Raw genomic sequence first — 15670 nt, 5'->3', positions numbered from 1 at the left:
CATTTACTATAAACACTCTCTCCATTCACCTTGATATTGACTCATGCAAACAACATCCGAAAGGGGATGCTCCCAGGGCACCATGAGGGCAAGCATGAATCTCACGATGTGAACATACAGGGAGAAACGTGAGTGGAATCATAGACATATCATATACATCTCTTCCTCCCACTGAGTATTTTATAACCTAAGGTTTAGCTTACTTAGAAAAAACATGGCTAAGGATTTTAACTAAGTGACTTTTAGGTTTGCCTAAGAGTAACTTTTAGCTTGGATAGTTAAACAACTTTTGATCATCATCCATTAAACTCTTTAATGGAATCTTTGACCAAATTGTCGCATGCTTGTTGAAAATCTATCTAATTCACCTTTCAAGGTAGGTTCCCAGGTAGAGGTGTTACGTTTCCATCAACTTAAGAACTCTAGCCTAGCCAAAACCCACTTTAGACAAAAGGTCCCTTATAGATAGATTTAAAACAAATTTAATCTTTTATGCCAACCAATTTAATCCTATTATACCGATCTTAAAAGATTAATCTAGGTTACTAAACTCTTTAGAACCACTTGTACTTAGATCTATCTCAATCCAATTTTAAAACCCTTTTAAAAAAATTGAGTTCACTCTAAGTCCACATGCAACTTTTTCTTATTGATTTTAGGTCTAATTTCCTTTATAACACTCATAACCACAATGGTAAGCTAACACATGCAAGACATTCATAATGCTTATGAACAACCTAAGGATCATGCTCAATGCATTGTTCATTCATTGCTACTTCTTTTAAATAACACTTATACAAAATAGCAATAAAACAAGCAAAACATACTTCCATTCACCCTTAGACAATAATATTTATAATAAAATGATGATGCATGATAATGCTCACTGCATGCAAAATATAACTCTTATATTTCATGATGCATGCACATGCTTTCAAGTAATTTCTTCATGCTCGATTATATCATTTATAATACATGAGGCATGAGTAATCCCACAACCTAAGGTGGGTTTTAAACTATATGTCAAACACTTTGGCATATAAGCACCATACATCACATGTATAAAAATAAATGTTGATGAACCGGGTAAAATTGCCTTAAAATCACAAAATTAAAGCTAAATATTACAAAAACAATGAGTCTCCGGTTCAAACAGGCGAACCGTGTCTTGAACTGCTCGGGCAAAGCAACACATCTCCAACCATCGTGTACTAAACTCCCCGCGATCATCTACACGATAAAACAAACGCTTTGCTCTATCGCTTACCAACGCTCCCAGAGCTAAACGATCATTTAGAAATTACTACATGATCGTGTACCTTGTACTAAGCGATGAAGCCTGAGGTACAGGATTGCTTAGCGTGCTCCACACAACGCCTGCCTTCTGCGATCGTCTAAATGACTACGATGCCGCAAAGCACCATCGCCTAAGCGATCGCTTAGCTAGTTCCTCTGTATCGTATACACGCGATCGTGTTGGTAGTAACTAAGCAATGAGGCTTGCTAACTACACAATCGTCTAGCGTGCGCCTTTTACTAAACGATGAGCATCACATGCTTCCACTATGATCGTCTACCTCCAGCGCCTACACGATTGGGCAACCAATGCTAGCGATAGAGTAAACGATTTACCCTATCGCTTAGCATTAGCTAAACGGTCGTTTAGTAAATACTACAAAATCGTTTAGAAAAATTTAAACGATCACTTAGTTAAATCCCAACAATCGTTTACCTTAGGCTACATGATACGACCAATGCTTGGTCTTCTTCTTCATTGAGAACCGTATCTCCATGCTTCAAAACTTTTTCGCGAACAACTTGACTAACTCAAACTCTTTGAATTACAGACTCGATTGCAAGTTAATAATACCCAAAAACACAGGGGCCCATACAAATTAACACTTTGTAATTGAAGAAAGCTTTAACTAAAGGCAATTAAACACGAAACATTCATAAACTCCATCCACAAATGCACTTAATGATTAACCACAAATGCAGAAACCCACCTCGACTATAAAATGAAGGCAATACAGACTTGTAATTTGGAATATCAGAATAACCTGTCTCTGATACTAATTGAAGGAAATCGAACACGAGGATTTCCATGAACAGTGGAAAGATCGTTCCAAATTACAATCATGTATGAATATTACAAATTACAGTCATCAAACGAAACATACGGTTATGCAATCAATACAGAAATTACAGCATGAAACTATAAATGATCAAGAAGAAATTTCTACACACATTTGTAGATTCGTCTCCATGTTCCTTGATCACGAATGCTTGAACACAACAACCTCGAATGCTCGAACAACATGATCGCTACACCACATGAACACCGTGCACTCGAACTCAACGATCGCATTGGTCATAAACACCCTAACAGCACGAACAGTCTCCATATAACCTCGACGGTATCGAGTTGAGTATGACACCATCAAGAAGGCTACCTTGGTATTCTCGATGTGAGAATCCATAGGGTGGGCTCTACTTGGACTTGGTTTGAGGCAAAAGACGGAGGATACAACAATCGTGTAAACGATTGAGCAAGTGGTAGATGGCTGAAACCTATCATATAGGTTGATGGCCAATCGTTTAGCTCATCGCTTAGTTTTGTGTCTGTTGCTTACAAAACACTACACGATAGTTTACCTTAGTCAAGTTGTCGCTTAGTAAATCCGTGTTTACTTGATAACTTCCGTGAGATTCTTTTTCCGAGAGAGAAATCTCAAAATCAATTTTTTTTACAAAACTTACTAAAATTAGGAAAACAATTTTCCTTTCTATCTCACGGTTACCATGAACCACCAATAATCTCCCACTCAATTGGTTATTAGAGAAAAAGATTTAATTATCCAATAATTAATATTACTATAAATATAAACGATAACCAACTTATTATACTATATTTATAACCTATAGTTTTAATATTTCATCTCATGAAACATATAAACCATAGTTCTTTTTCCTATAGTTTTAATATTTCATCTCATGAAACATATAAACCATAGTTCTTTTTCTATTCCATGGTACTTAATGTAAATCTCATTTACATTAATCCTCCATTAGATGTATCTCATATATCATACTGATCATATCCTATATAATCAAATTACCTTTTGTCAATTTGAACAATTCAAACCAACATGAAGAATTGATCTTACTAAACCCATTGAGCTACCAAGGAGACCTTATGGACCTGTAGCTTGAAGCTCCAACAGTACGTGAATAACTTCCTAAAGTTTTTAGTCATAGAATCCACCATCCATTAACTGCCAGGCACTCCATTAAAGACCGACAGCTGAACTCTTCTTACGATAGATATATTATGTGTCCATCTTAACCAATCAGCAGTGCGACAATCCTTCACAGATCGCTCGTAGGTATAGTTGGGCCAATAACCGTTATGCCCCTGTAGTTACATCTAACACCTTAAGTACCCCCGATCCCTCTAATGAACATAAGTCATAGTCCTACTATGACTGAGTCCTCTCTTCCAAAAAGAAACTATGGCCACTATGTTCAAGTCTCGAAATCAACCCTTAAGGGAACAATCTCTCTACTTGTCCCTGCTTCGGAAAATGAGTGAATTCCATCTTATGGATTGAGTTCCAAGCTCCCAGATTAAACAAGTTCACAAAAAGGTAGGCATGTTGAGTTGGCAGTCTTGCCACTCTCACCCATACTAATCAAAGGACCGCCCTCAAAGACAAGAGTTCCCAAAACACTGAGGATTGAGGTCGTGTCACTTATGGTCATTTAACTGAGATATAAGTCTCTAGTATCAACGGCGTTATATACAGAGTCTAGTCATCTCGTGGTCCAATCTTATACAAACTCTTTGTATAGGACATCCCTGCTCGCATGTCTCCACATGAATGGTCAGGAACTACCATCTGTAGTAGTTTACAACACTTGCAAACTTCTAACAAGCGGGTCGTATCCGTAGTGTCACCAGGATCAGGTATCCCACCTTAATCCTTATACTACAGACCTATTTAGGTTATCACTTAAGGCATGATTCATTTGTATATCACATATACATGCTTAAGTTCACATAAGATAACCAAGTAGCTTTGTTTATTAGATATGATTAAATGCCAGAATTAAATAATAATTATTTTATTCATCAAATAATGTGTATCTTTACAAACAAGGAGACTCTGGGAGAATTAGGACACCAGTCCCAATTTTATCCTAGGGACGACATGACAGTATTCCTGACCTGCTTGCACACTTGGGTAGAGTGGCGAAATGTCTTAAAGAGAGCGAGATCCGCGAATCAGCCTATAATGAGCTTTTGTTTTGCAGGTTTCGTTCTTTGCCAAACTGTCGGATCCTGACCGTTCACTACTGTCCTATTCATATTCTAAGGGTGTTTTCGTTCCAACAAATTTAAGACTTTTATCAGCCAATTCGCTAATGGCCCTGACTAGCAACAACGACATTATGACATCTGACCTCAATCATCCATTCTAATTTGAAGGAGCGAACTTCAAACGGTGGATGCAAAAGATGTTATTCTTTCTTACCATCAAGAAAGTTACCGACACATGTACCAGGGATAAGCCAATCGTCCTATTAGAAGAACCAACTAAACAATAGATAAAAGAAGCTGCTAACTGGGAGGAGAAAGATTTTCTATGTAAGAACTTTATATTAAATGATTCAACTTATAATCTATATGACTACTATAACACAATGAAGATAGCAAAGGTGGTCTAGGACACTCTGCAAAAAGAAGTACGACACCAAGGAAGCCGAGTTGAAGAAACATGCTGTCAGTTGTTATCTCAAGTTCCAAATGACGGATGACAAATCTGTGAGGCCTAGTCCCAAGAATGTTGGGATTGGTGTCCTAATTTTCCAAAGTCTCGTAGTTTGTAATATACACATTGTTATGAATAAAATAAAACTTATTTCATTTTGGCATTTACTCATATCCAATAAACAAAACTCCATGGTTATCGTATGTAAAATTAAGTGTGTATATGAGGTATACAAGTGGATCATGCCTTAAGTGATAACCTACATAGATCTGTAGTATAAGAATTAAGGTGGGATACCTGATCCTTGGACACTACAGATACGCCCGCTTTGTAGAGGTTTGCAAGTGTTGTAAACCACTACAGATGTTAGATCCTGACCACTCATGTGGAGACATGCGAGTAGGGGTGTCCTATACAAAGAGTTTGTATAAGACCAGACCACGAGATGTTTCATCTCTGTATATAACACCGTTGATACTGGAGACTTACATCTCACCTAAACGACCATAGGTAACATGACTTCAATCCTGAGTGTTTTGGGAACTCATGCCTTTGAGGGTGGTTCTTTGATTAGTATGGGTGAGAGTGGCCAGATTGCCAACTCAACATGCCTACCTTTTTGGGAACTTGTCTGATTTGGGAGGTAGGAACTCAGTTACATAAAATGGAATTCACTCCTTCCCTGAAGCAGGGGTAAGTAGATAGATTGCTTCCTTAAGGGCTGATTCCGGGGATTGAACATAGTGACCACAACTTCTCTTTGGAAGATAAGACTCAGTCATAGTAGGACTATGACTTATGTTCATTAGAGGGATCAGTGGTACTTAAGGAGTTAGATGTAACTACAGGGGCATAACGGTTATTGGCTGAACTGTACTTATGAGCGATCTGTGAAGAGTTATCACACTGTTGTTTGGTTAAGATGGATACATAATATATCTGTCATAAGGAGAGTTCAGTTGTCGGTCTTTAGTGGAATGCCTGACAGTTAATGGATGGTGAATCTCGTGACTAAAGAGTTTAGTTAGTTATTCACGTAACATTGGAGCTTCGAGCTACAGGTCCATAAGGTCCCCTTGGTAACTCAATGGATTCGAGTTGAGGATCAGTTCTTGGTGTTAGTTTTACAAGTTTAAATTGACAAGAGGTAATTTGATTATATATGATATGATCGGTATAATGTATGAGATACATCTAATGAAGTGTTAATGTAAATGAGATTTACATTAAGGACCATGGAATAGAAAAAGAGCTATTGTTTATATGTTTCATAAGATGAAATATTAAAACTATAGGTTATAAATATAGTATGGTAAGTTGGTTATCCTTTATATTTATAACAATGTTAATTATTGGATAATTATCTCTTTTTCTCTAATAACCAATTGAGTGGGAGGTTATTGGTGGTTTCATGGTAACCGTGTGATAAATGGAAAAATGTTTTCCTAATTTTAGTAAGATTTGCAAAATGTTGATTTGAGAATTCCAATCTCGGAAAGTTCTCACGGAAAGATTGTCAAGTAAATAATATTTACTAAACGACAACTTAGAGAGACTAAACGATCGTTGAGAGTTTCTATACGATAGACTCTCAACTGGCCGATGAGCTAAACGATCGCATAATTTTTGCTAAACGATTGCATAGCTTTTGTTAAACGATTGGGCATCATCCTATACAATAGGCTTTGACATCTCCCACTTGCTGAATTTTTTACACGATTGTTCTCCTCCGGTCTCTACCTCAAGCCAAGTCCACACAAAGCCCACACTTCTGAATTGTCATACCGAGAATACTAAGGTAACCTTTTTGGTGGTGTCATACTTGACTCGACACAGCCGAGGTTCTGCGGAGGTTGTTCATGGTGTTCAGGGTTTTCGTGACTTGAAAATCACGGTGTTCGAGTTCGCGGGATCATGTAGTGTAGAGTTCGTGGTGTATGAGCATTCGTAATCAAAGGTGTTGAACATTTTTCTGTTGAACATTTTTCTTCAAAGGTATGTCAATTCTTTCCTTTGATCTTTAGAAAAGCATGCTGTAATTTCTGTTTTGCGCATAGCCTGTTGTTTCCGTTTGTGTATTGTAATTATTAATGTTCATATATGATTGAAATTTAGAAAGATCCTTCCGCTGCTCATGGAAATCCTCATGTTCGATTTCCTTCAATGAACATGCAAAAGATAGCCTATGGAATAATAATTGAAGGTATGCCTCTAGACGAACAATTCCAAGTTGCTGTTATTATTGATAAAATGCCCCCTTTGTGGAATGATTTTAAGAACACATTGAGGCATAAGACCAAGGAATTTTCCTCGGAGAGTTACATCACCCAATTAAGGATTAGGGAGGAAGCCTGAAAGTAGGACAAGATGGAGAAGGTGAACGTTATACCTAGGAGATCTGCCTCTACCATGGTAAAACCTGACCAAAAGTCAAAGAGGACAAAGAGGAAATGTCAGAATCATGGTTCCAGCAACCTAAACAAATAGAAAAAATAGAACCCCCCCCCCTTTAAGAGAAACGGTACAGTTCCTTTGCTTTAATTATAATAAACCTGGACACATGGCTAGGAATTGTAGGAATAGGCAACATCCTGCTAGTCAAGCGAACCTAACAGAAGAATCGTTAGTTGCCAAAATCACAGAAGTAAATGTGATCGATTATTCTAAAGGGTGGTGGATAGACACTAGCGCTACGCGCCATGTCTGTCACGACCTTAGTCTCTTTAAAACTTATACTGAAACTAAGGATAAGAATATTCTATTGGGAGATCACTACTATACGAAAGTTGCTGGAACTGACAAGGTGGAGCTAAAGTTTACCTCCGGGAAGACCCTCACGTTGAAGACCCTCTGGGTTAACTTCCAGACCTATAATATAAGAGAAGATCCCAAAGATCTAAAAGCTGCCTTGTCCTCTGTAGATGCCAACTTATGGCAAGAAGCCATAAATTATGAGAGGACTCTCCTGAGTCAAATAGGACTTGGCACTTAGTAGATCTACCCCCAAGTTGCAACGCAATAGGGTGCAAATGGATCTTAAGGAAAAAACATAGACCTAATGGAACAGTTGACTAGTTTAAAGTCAGGTTTGTGGCAAAGGGCTCTAGACAAAGAGAAACCATAGACTTCTTTAACATCTTCTCCCCTGTCACTAGAATTATCTCAATCTATGTTTTGTTCTCTTTCACTGCCCTATATAACCTCGTAGTACATCAAATGCATGTAAAGACCGCCTTCCTAAACGAGGAACTTGAACAAGAGATTTACATGGAACAACCTGAGGGTTTTATAGTCCATGATCAAGAAAATAATGTTTGTAAACTAGACAAATCTCTCCATGGTCTGAAACAAGCTCCTAAACAATGGCATGAAAAGTTTGATAACCTAATCCAATCTAAAGGTTTCAAGGTTAATGAAAGTGACAAATGTTAGGATTGGTGTCCTAATTCTCTTAGAGTCTCGTTGTTTTGTAAGGATACACATTGTTTAATGAATAAAATAAGTGTTATTTAATTTTGGCATTTACTCATATCCAATAAACCAAGCTCCTTGGTTATCTTATGTCAACTTAAGCATGTATATGTGATATACAAGTGGATCATGCCTTAAGTGATAACCTAAATAGGTCTGTAGAATAAGGATTAAGGTGGGATACTGTAAGCTTAATTTTGATTGTTCGTTTGTCATGATCGTGTATTGTCAACAACTTATGAGATTGCTGAATTATGCGCTTTGCGATAACGATATATGCGATACTACGTTCTAAATGATGTATGCGATGATGCTTAGATGCATTCGTAGTATGTGTTCGTGTAGTGTGTGTGTGTCACAAGTTTTCTTACAATGGAACCAAGTATAATTCCAATATAAGTTTCTCAAAGTGATATGAGGTCGAACACAAGGATTACGATGATTAATGCGATACTGATGTAATATATGCGACCGGGAAAAAAAAAGAATGATGAATTGGATTTAAAAATTAAAATGCGATAATGAAATAAAACGCAATGGTAAATAAATCGCGGTAAAATAAATTGCGATGATAAAATAAGATGTAGTAACAATTAAATATACAAAGTGAGGACTGGCTGTGAAGATGTGCAAAAGTATCTGATGAATGCAGTGGCAAGTCTTGTGAAATGTGTCAGAAAGAGAATGGGTTGAGGGAAAGGACATTGCAAGTTCATCAATCTTGTTGAGGACACAACTAAGGTTCCACTTTCCCTTGGTTTACACCTTTCGGTGATCGGCCGTGTTCCCATATGTCTATGGTGAAACAGGGATGAACATGGTGAATGCAATGTTTTTTCCATTTCTGGAAATACTTCTCGCTTTAGTTAACGCATTCTTCCAACCTTCTTTCAAGAAGTGGAATAATATCTTCACTTCTGCTTTCACAGGTGAAGATGCCGTCGAGCATGCGTTAGCTAAACTTAGCCGATTTCTTCAACAAAGATTAACTTACTCGCTTAATCCTTCCTTCTTACCCTGGGGATTAGTTACACATGGTGAAGGAAATGGATGATGAATGTATGGTGAAGAACAGAGAGATGATGATGAATACGATAATGATATTAAAATCTAAAGATAAGCGTTTGTTACAAATAATGAATGAAACATTAGAAATGAGCACAGATGATGAATAGAAAGTAAGAACAGATAAGGAAAATGTGTCAATGTCTTGACACGGATCCCGATCGGAGAAGATTTGCTTGCCGGTGTGTGGGAGGAATGTAGTAGATGACTTCCTTCTCAGGCTTGTTTTTCTAGTAGAAGTGATCTTTGCACAGAGCTTCTTCTTTTTGAATGGGAATGAATTGCTTGCTCCAGAGACTTACTTTCGGTCTTGTCTCATCTTTCTCTCCAGATTTTCTCTAAGTTGTCTCTTCAGACCAGCCTCTTTTCTTTGAATTTGATGTAGCTATTTATAGACCTTGGCACCTTCTACATCAGTGGTCCCGCTCTGAAAAGCTGATTTTTCCTACCATGGCTTAGTGGAAACGTCTGCTCTACTCCACATTTAATTTGTCAGAATCGTACAACAGAAAAGCTGTACAATTTCAGAAGTCCTTGCGAATGCATCGCTCTTTACATCTACGATCGATCGCCGCATGCGGTGTAATTGCTTTGATCTTTTTATCGATTGCCGCATGTGGTGCAAATGCGTTGGTCATTTGTGTCCATGATCGATCGTCCCATGCACTGCAATTGCGTTGTTCTTTTTCGTTCTTGATCGATTGCCGCATGCGGTAATAATGCGTTGTTCTTTCTTTGTCCTCGAGCAATTGTCGCATGCGGTGACCACTTTCCTGCAAAACAAAGACTTGGACATTCCATTTTGCCATCGCAATGGGGTTAGCTGGTGTGCTTACGCCACTTTACAATTTTCACGTTTCAAAGCCAATTTCTATATGGTCGACGCAACTTTTCCTTTTTTTGTCACATAATCTAAATAAAACGGTATAAATAACTTGTATTTCTATAAGTTATCAGATACCTGATCTTGGTGACACTATGGATACGACCTGCATTGTAGAGGTTTACAAGTGTTATAAACTACTACAGATGGAAGATCCTGACCATTCATGTGGAGACGTGCGAGTGGGGTGTCCTATACAAAGAGTTTGTATAAGACCTAGACCACGAGATAACTAGACTCTATATATAACTCCATTGATACGAGAGACTTGCATCTCACCCAAACGACCATAGGTGACACGACCTCAATCCTGATGTTTTGGGAACTCCTGCCGTTAAAGGTGGTCCTTTGATTAGTATGAGTGAGAGTGGCCAGATTACCAACTTAACATGCCTACATTTTTAGGGACTTGTCTGATCTAGGAGCTGGGAACTCAATCTACAAGATGGAATTCACTTCTTTCCCAAAGTAGGGATAAGTAAAGAGATTGCTCCCTTAAGGGCTGATTCTGGGGCTTGAACATAGTAGCCATAGCTTCTCTTTAGAAAATAGGACTCAGTCATAGTAGGACTATGACTTATGTTTATTAGAGGGATCAGTGGTACTTAAGAAGACATATATAACTACAGGAGCATAACAGTTGTTGGCCCAGCTATACTTACGAGCGATCTGTGAAGGGTTGTCGCACTGCTGATTGGTTAAGATGAACACATAATATATCTGTGATAAGGAAAGTTCAGCTATCGATCTTTAGTGGAGTTCCTGGCAGTTAACGGATGGTGGATCCCATGACTAAAGAGTTTAGTCAGTTATTCACATACCGTTGGAGCTTCGAGCTACAGGTCCATAAAGTCCCCTTGGTAGCTCAATGGATTCAGTTAAGGATCAGTTCGTGGTGTTGATTTGAAATGTTCAAATTGACAAGAGGTATTTTGATTATATATGATATAATCGGTATGATGTATGATATACATCTAGTAGAGGATTGATGTAAATGAGATTTACGTTAAGTACCATGGAATAGAAAAAGAACTATGGTTTATATGTTTCATGAGATGAAATATTAAAACTATAGGTAATAAATATAGTATGATAAGTTGGTTATCATTTATATTTATAATAATATTAATTATTGGATAATTAATTCTTTTTCTTTAATAACCAATTGAGTAGGTGGTTATTGGTGATTCATGGTAACCATGAGATAAAAGGGAAATGGTTTTCCTAATTTTAGTAAGTTTTTCATGAAATTTTTTTTGAGATTCTCTCACAAAAAGGATCTCACAGAGTTGTCAAATAAATATAGATTTACTAAACGACAGCTTGGACGAGTTAAACGATCATCCAGTGGCGAGCTAAACGATCGTGCTGTATTTACTAAGCGATAGCTTGTCAAAGTAAATGATCATGTAATGTTTGTAAGTGACAGACACTGAGCTAAACGATGAGCTAAATGATCGCATAGCTTTTGCTAGACGATCGCATAGCTTTAGCTAAACAATTGGGCATCGGCCTATATGATAGGTCTCCGCCATCTCCTACTTGCCCAATCGTATACACGATCGGTGTTTCCTCCTTCATCTGCCTCAAACCAAGTCCGAACAGAGCCTACCCTCTAGATTCTCACACCAAGAATACCAAGGTAGCCTTCTTGGGTGTGTCATACTCAACTCAACACTGTTAAGGTTCTGTGGAGGTCGTTCGTGTTGCTAAGGAGTTCATGACTGAGGCGATTTCTAAGGATGAGTGTGCGAAGTGTTCGTGTAGTGTTGCGGTCGTGGTGTTCAAGCGTTCGAGGTTGCAGCTGTTCGAGCGTTCGTGAGTAAGAAGCGTGGAGACGAGTTTACAAATGTTCCTAGAGTTTTCTCCTTATTCATTTATAGTTATTCACGTTGTAATTTCTATATTGATTGTATAACCGCATGTTTCTGTACGACTGTAAATGGAATGTTCATTCATGATTGTAATTTGGAATGATCTTATTTCAGCTACTCATGGAAATCTCGAGTCTGATTTCCTTCAACAAATGCATCAACTATAAGTTTGAAAATAAGCTTTGCACTATCCTATGCCTTTATGTAAATGATTTGTTAATCTTTGGGTCGAACTTGCATGTCATAAATGATGTGAAATTTATATTGAGTGCAAACTTTGACATGAAAGCCTTAGGAGAAGCTAGTGTAATCTTAGGCATAAAAGTGACTAGGTATAAAAAGGAAATTTCTTTGGATCAATCTCACTATGTAGAAAATATTCTAAAGAAATATAATTACTTTTAATGTAAACTAGCATGTACTCCTTTTGACCCTAGTGTTGAGCTGTTCAAGAACACTGGTGATAGTGTTGATCAATCTATGTATGCAAGCATCATAGCAATCTTAGATATGTTGCTGATTTCACTAAGCTTGACATAGCTTATGCTATAGGATTACTTTCTAGGTTTACAAGTAGACCTAGTAAAGAGCATTGAATGCTATAGAAAAGGTTATGAGGTATTTGAAGAAAACCCAAAACCTAGGATTACATTATCAGTAAGTTTTTCGCTATCCTGGAAGGATTCGACGATGCTGACTGGAACTCCGTCTCGGATGATTCAAAGGCTACAGGTGGCTATATCTTTAATATAGGAAGCGGAGTTATCTCTTGGAAATCCAAGAAATAGATTATTTTAGCCTAATCTAAGATGGAGTCAGAAATGATAGCACTAGCGACAGCTAGGGAAGAAGCAGGCTGGCTAAGAGGTTTGCTATCAGAGATTCCCTTATGGGAAAAGCTAGTATTAACCATATTGATCCATTATAATAGTACTATAGCAATCGCAAAAGTTCAAAACCATTATTACAACGGAAAGAGATGAAAAATACGTCGAAAGCACGGTACCATTAAAGAGTTTCTCACTACTAGTGTAGTTAGAGTGGATCAAATATGGACTGATGAAAATTTGGCAGATCCTTTGACGAAAGGACTGGCCAGAGAGAAGGTTTTTCAGAACCTCAGAAAGGATGGGACTCATGCCTATAGAAAGATGAATCATTGTGAGGAAAACCCAACCTGCAGACTAGAGATCTCAAGAAAATAGCTTCAACACCGCTCGAACCGCTCCAAAATCGCCTTAACCGGACCCAAATCGTTTAAACCGAACCAGCCACATACTATTTGAAGCTGAACCGGACCAGACCTCAAGAGAACTGGTCGAACCAGCTTCTCTTGCTCTCGCTCAACATCTCACTAAGGCTGATCATTTAGCATTGATGACCATCGTCATGCGTTTGCCTGATCGTTTAGCAATCAATGCTTATCGCTTAACAAAGCTACACGATTGTGTAGTGTTTGCCTTCCATCGTATAGTGTCATTGTCTAGTGCCAGAGGATGCTACACGATCACTTAGTGTCCAACACTATCGCGTAGCTCCATCGTTTAGTACAGACATTTACTACACGATCATTTAGCTTAATCGTTTGGCGTCGCGTCTTAATCGTTTAGCACGCACACAAGGTAAGCAATCGCCTAGTGCTATCACATAGCTCTCGACGCATCGCCCAGCTATCGTGCATAGGTAAACGATTGCTTAATGCTATCACTTAGCATTTCAACACATCGCTTATCTGCCGCATAAAGGTAAACAATCGCTTACTGCTATCAGATAGCAACTCAACGCATCTCTTAGCTCCCGCTCAAAGGTAAAAAATCGTGGTAAGTGATCGCTCAGCGCCATCATATAGCTCTTCATCGCATCGCTTAGCTCCCACTCGAAGCTACACGATCGTGTAGTGCCATCGTATAGCAATACAATGCATCATTTAGCTCCCGAGGTACATAATCGTCTAGCGCACAACACCTAAACGATCAACGCCTGAAGCTACACAATCGTTTAGCTTTTTCTTCACATCGTCTAACACATGAAGCCAAATGATTGCTTAGCTACTGTAGCTCAACGACAATATGAACAGAGGCTGAAAGTACGGAATCTACAACTTGGCCTCTTCACTTATTTGTTCGAATTACAGCTTAATTTCAACTCTAATGACTCCAAATAAATTACAGACTCTTGGGAAGACATATAAGCTCATCAAACAAGAGCCAATTAAAAATTTAAATGAGAAATTAAAAAGAAATTAAAGGCCAAATCTCAGAAAACCATATCAATACAGCAGTTTCATATTTTCATATAAAACACCCACCAAACCCATATTAGTACGAATTGAATGCTTATTTGATGCTCTGATACTAGCACGCAGCAAAAGTGGACATGATCCATAAGCACTCTAATTGATTAATTTTGGCAGAAAAAAAACATGGTAAACAGAGTTTAATGGGTTTCAAGAACATACCTTTAAATAACCGTTGAAATCTCTATTTCCAGCTGCTAAATCCTCCAAATCTTTGTGCAGACCACCACAAGATATTCCATACTATTCTCTTAGTGCTCTAGATTGAGTGTGAGACTCAAAATAAGCTGGAACCAAAGAAAATTTAGAGAAAGCTCACTGCAACACCCATTAAAGAACACCTTCTTCTTCAAGAATTTTCAGAAAAATTCATTCGGTTGCTTAAACTCAATCACTCCAATCTCTTCAATATATTGTAAATTATCATGCAAAGAGATTTTCTACATGGGATGTAGCTCATGCTTGGAGTTATTGAAGGTTGAAAAGGTGGGTTTCATTGTGCGCAAGTTGAAGATGAACTTGAAAAATCTCATTTTTCACTTTGTGTAATTTTCTATTTCTAAAATCTAAAAATTGATTTTAAATCATATTTATTTCTAAAATCAAAATTTATTAATTTTACAAATTAATTTTCTAATAAAATTAATAAATAATTACTTAAACAATTTAAATAATTCTAAATAATTTAACATCCAATATTAAATTAATTTTTACACAAATTCATCTTCATATATTTAAATCATATTTAAATATATTTTCTCCAATTCCGTTTGATTCTAATTTGAACGTTTCAAATAACTTATCACGCTACTCTAGGGCTAATCCATTTCTGAGCTAGTAGGGGGACCTCGTGGACCTACAAATCATGGGTTCCAACGATCCGAGATTAATTAGCTAAACTCATTAGACTGATCTAACCCCCATTCGTTAACTAATGGGTCACTCCACTAAAGTCCATAGTTGAATTCTCCTCACTATAGATATATTATGTTCATTCGATATAACCATAATTAGTCAGTTAACCCTTCACAGGTTGTTCGTAATAACAGTTGGGTCAAATCTATATTTTACCCCCGAAATTACCTCTTGTTCCTTAAGTTCCCACTGATCCCCTACAATTATTTTGTGATCCATTCAACAAAACTGAGTTCCTCTCGTGCCAAATGAGAGGACGAGATCCCTTGTTCAAGCCCCAGAATCAGCACTTAAGGGAACAACCTCTCTACCATCCCTAAAAGCAGGTATGAATGAATTCCCTCTTGCACCCTATGTCCCTAGCTATCTATTCAGTCTAACCCCTAAAATGGGA

The sequence above is a fragment of the Benincasa hispida genome, chromosome 9, assembly GCF_027475165.1.
Source record: "Benincasa hispida cultivar pf3 chromosome 9, pf3_genome.v1.1, whole genome shotgun sequence".
NCBI lineage: Eukaryota > Viridiplantae > Streptophyta > Magnoliopsida > Cucurbitales > Cucurbitaceae > Benincasa > Benincasa hispida.
This window is presented reverse-complemented; position numbering follows the sequence as displayed.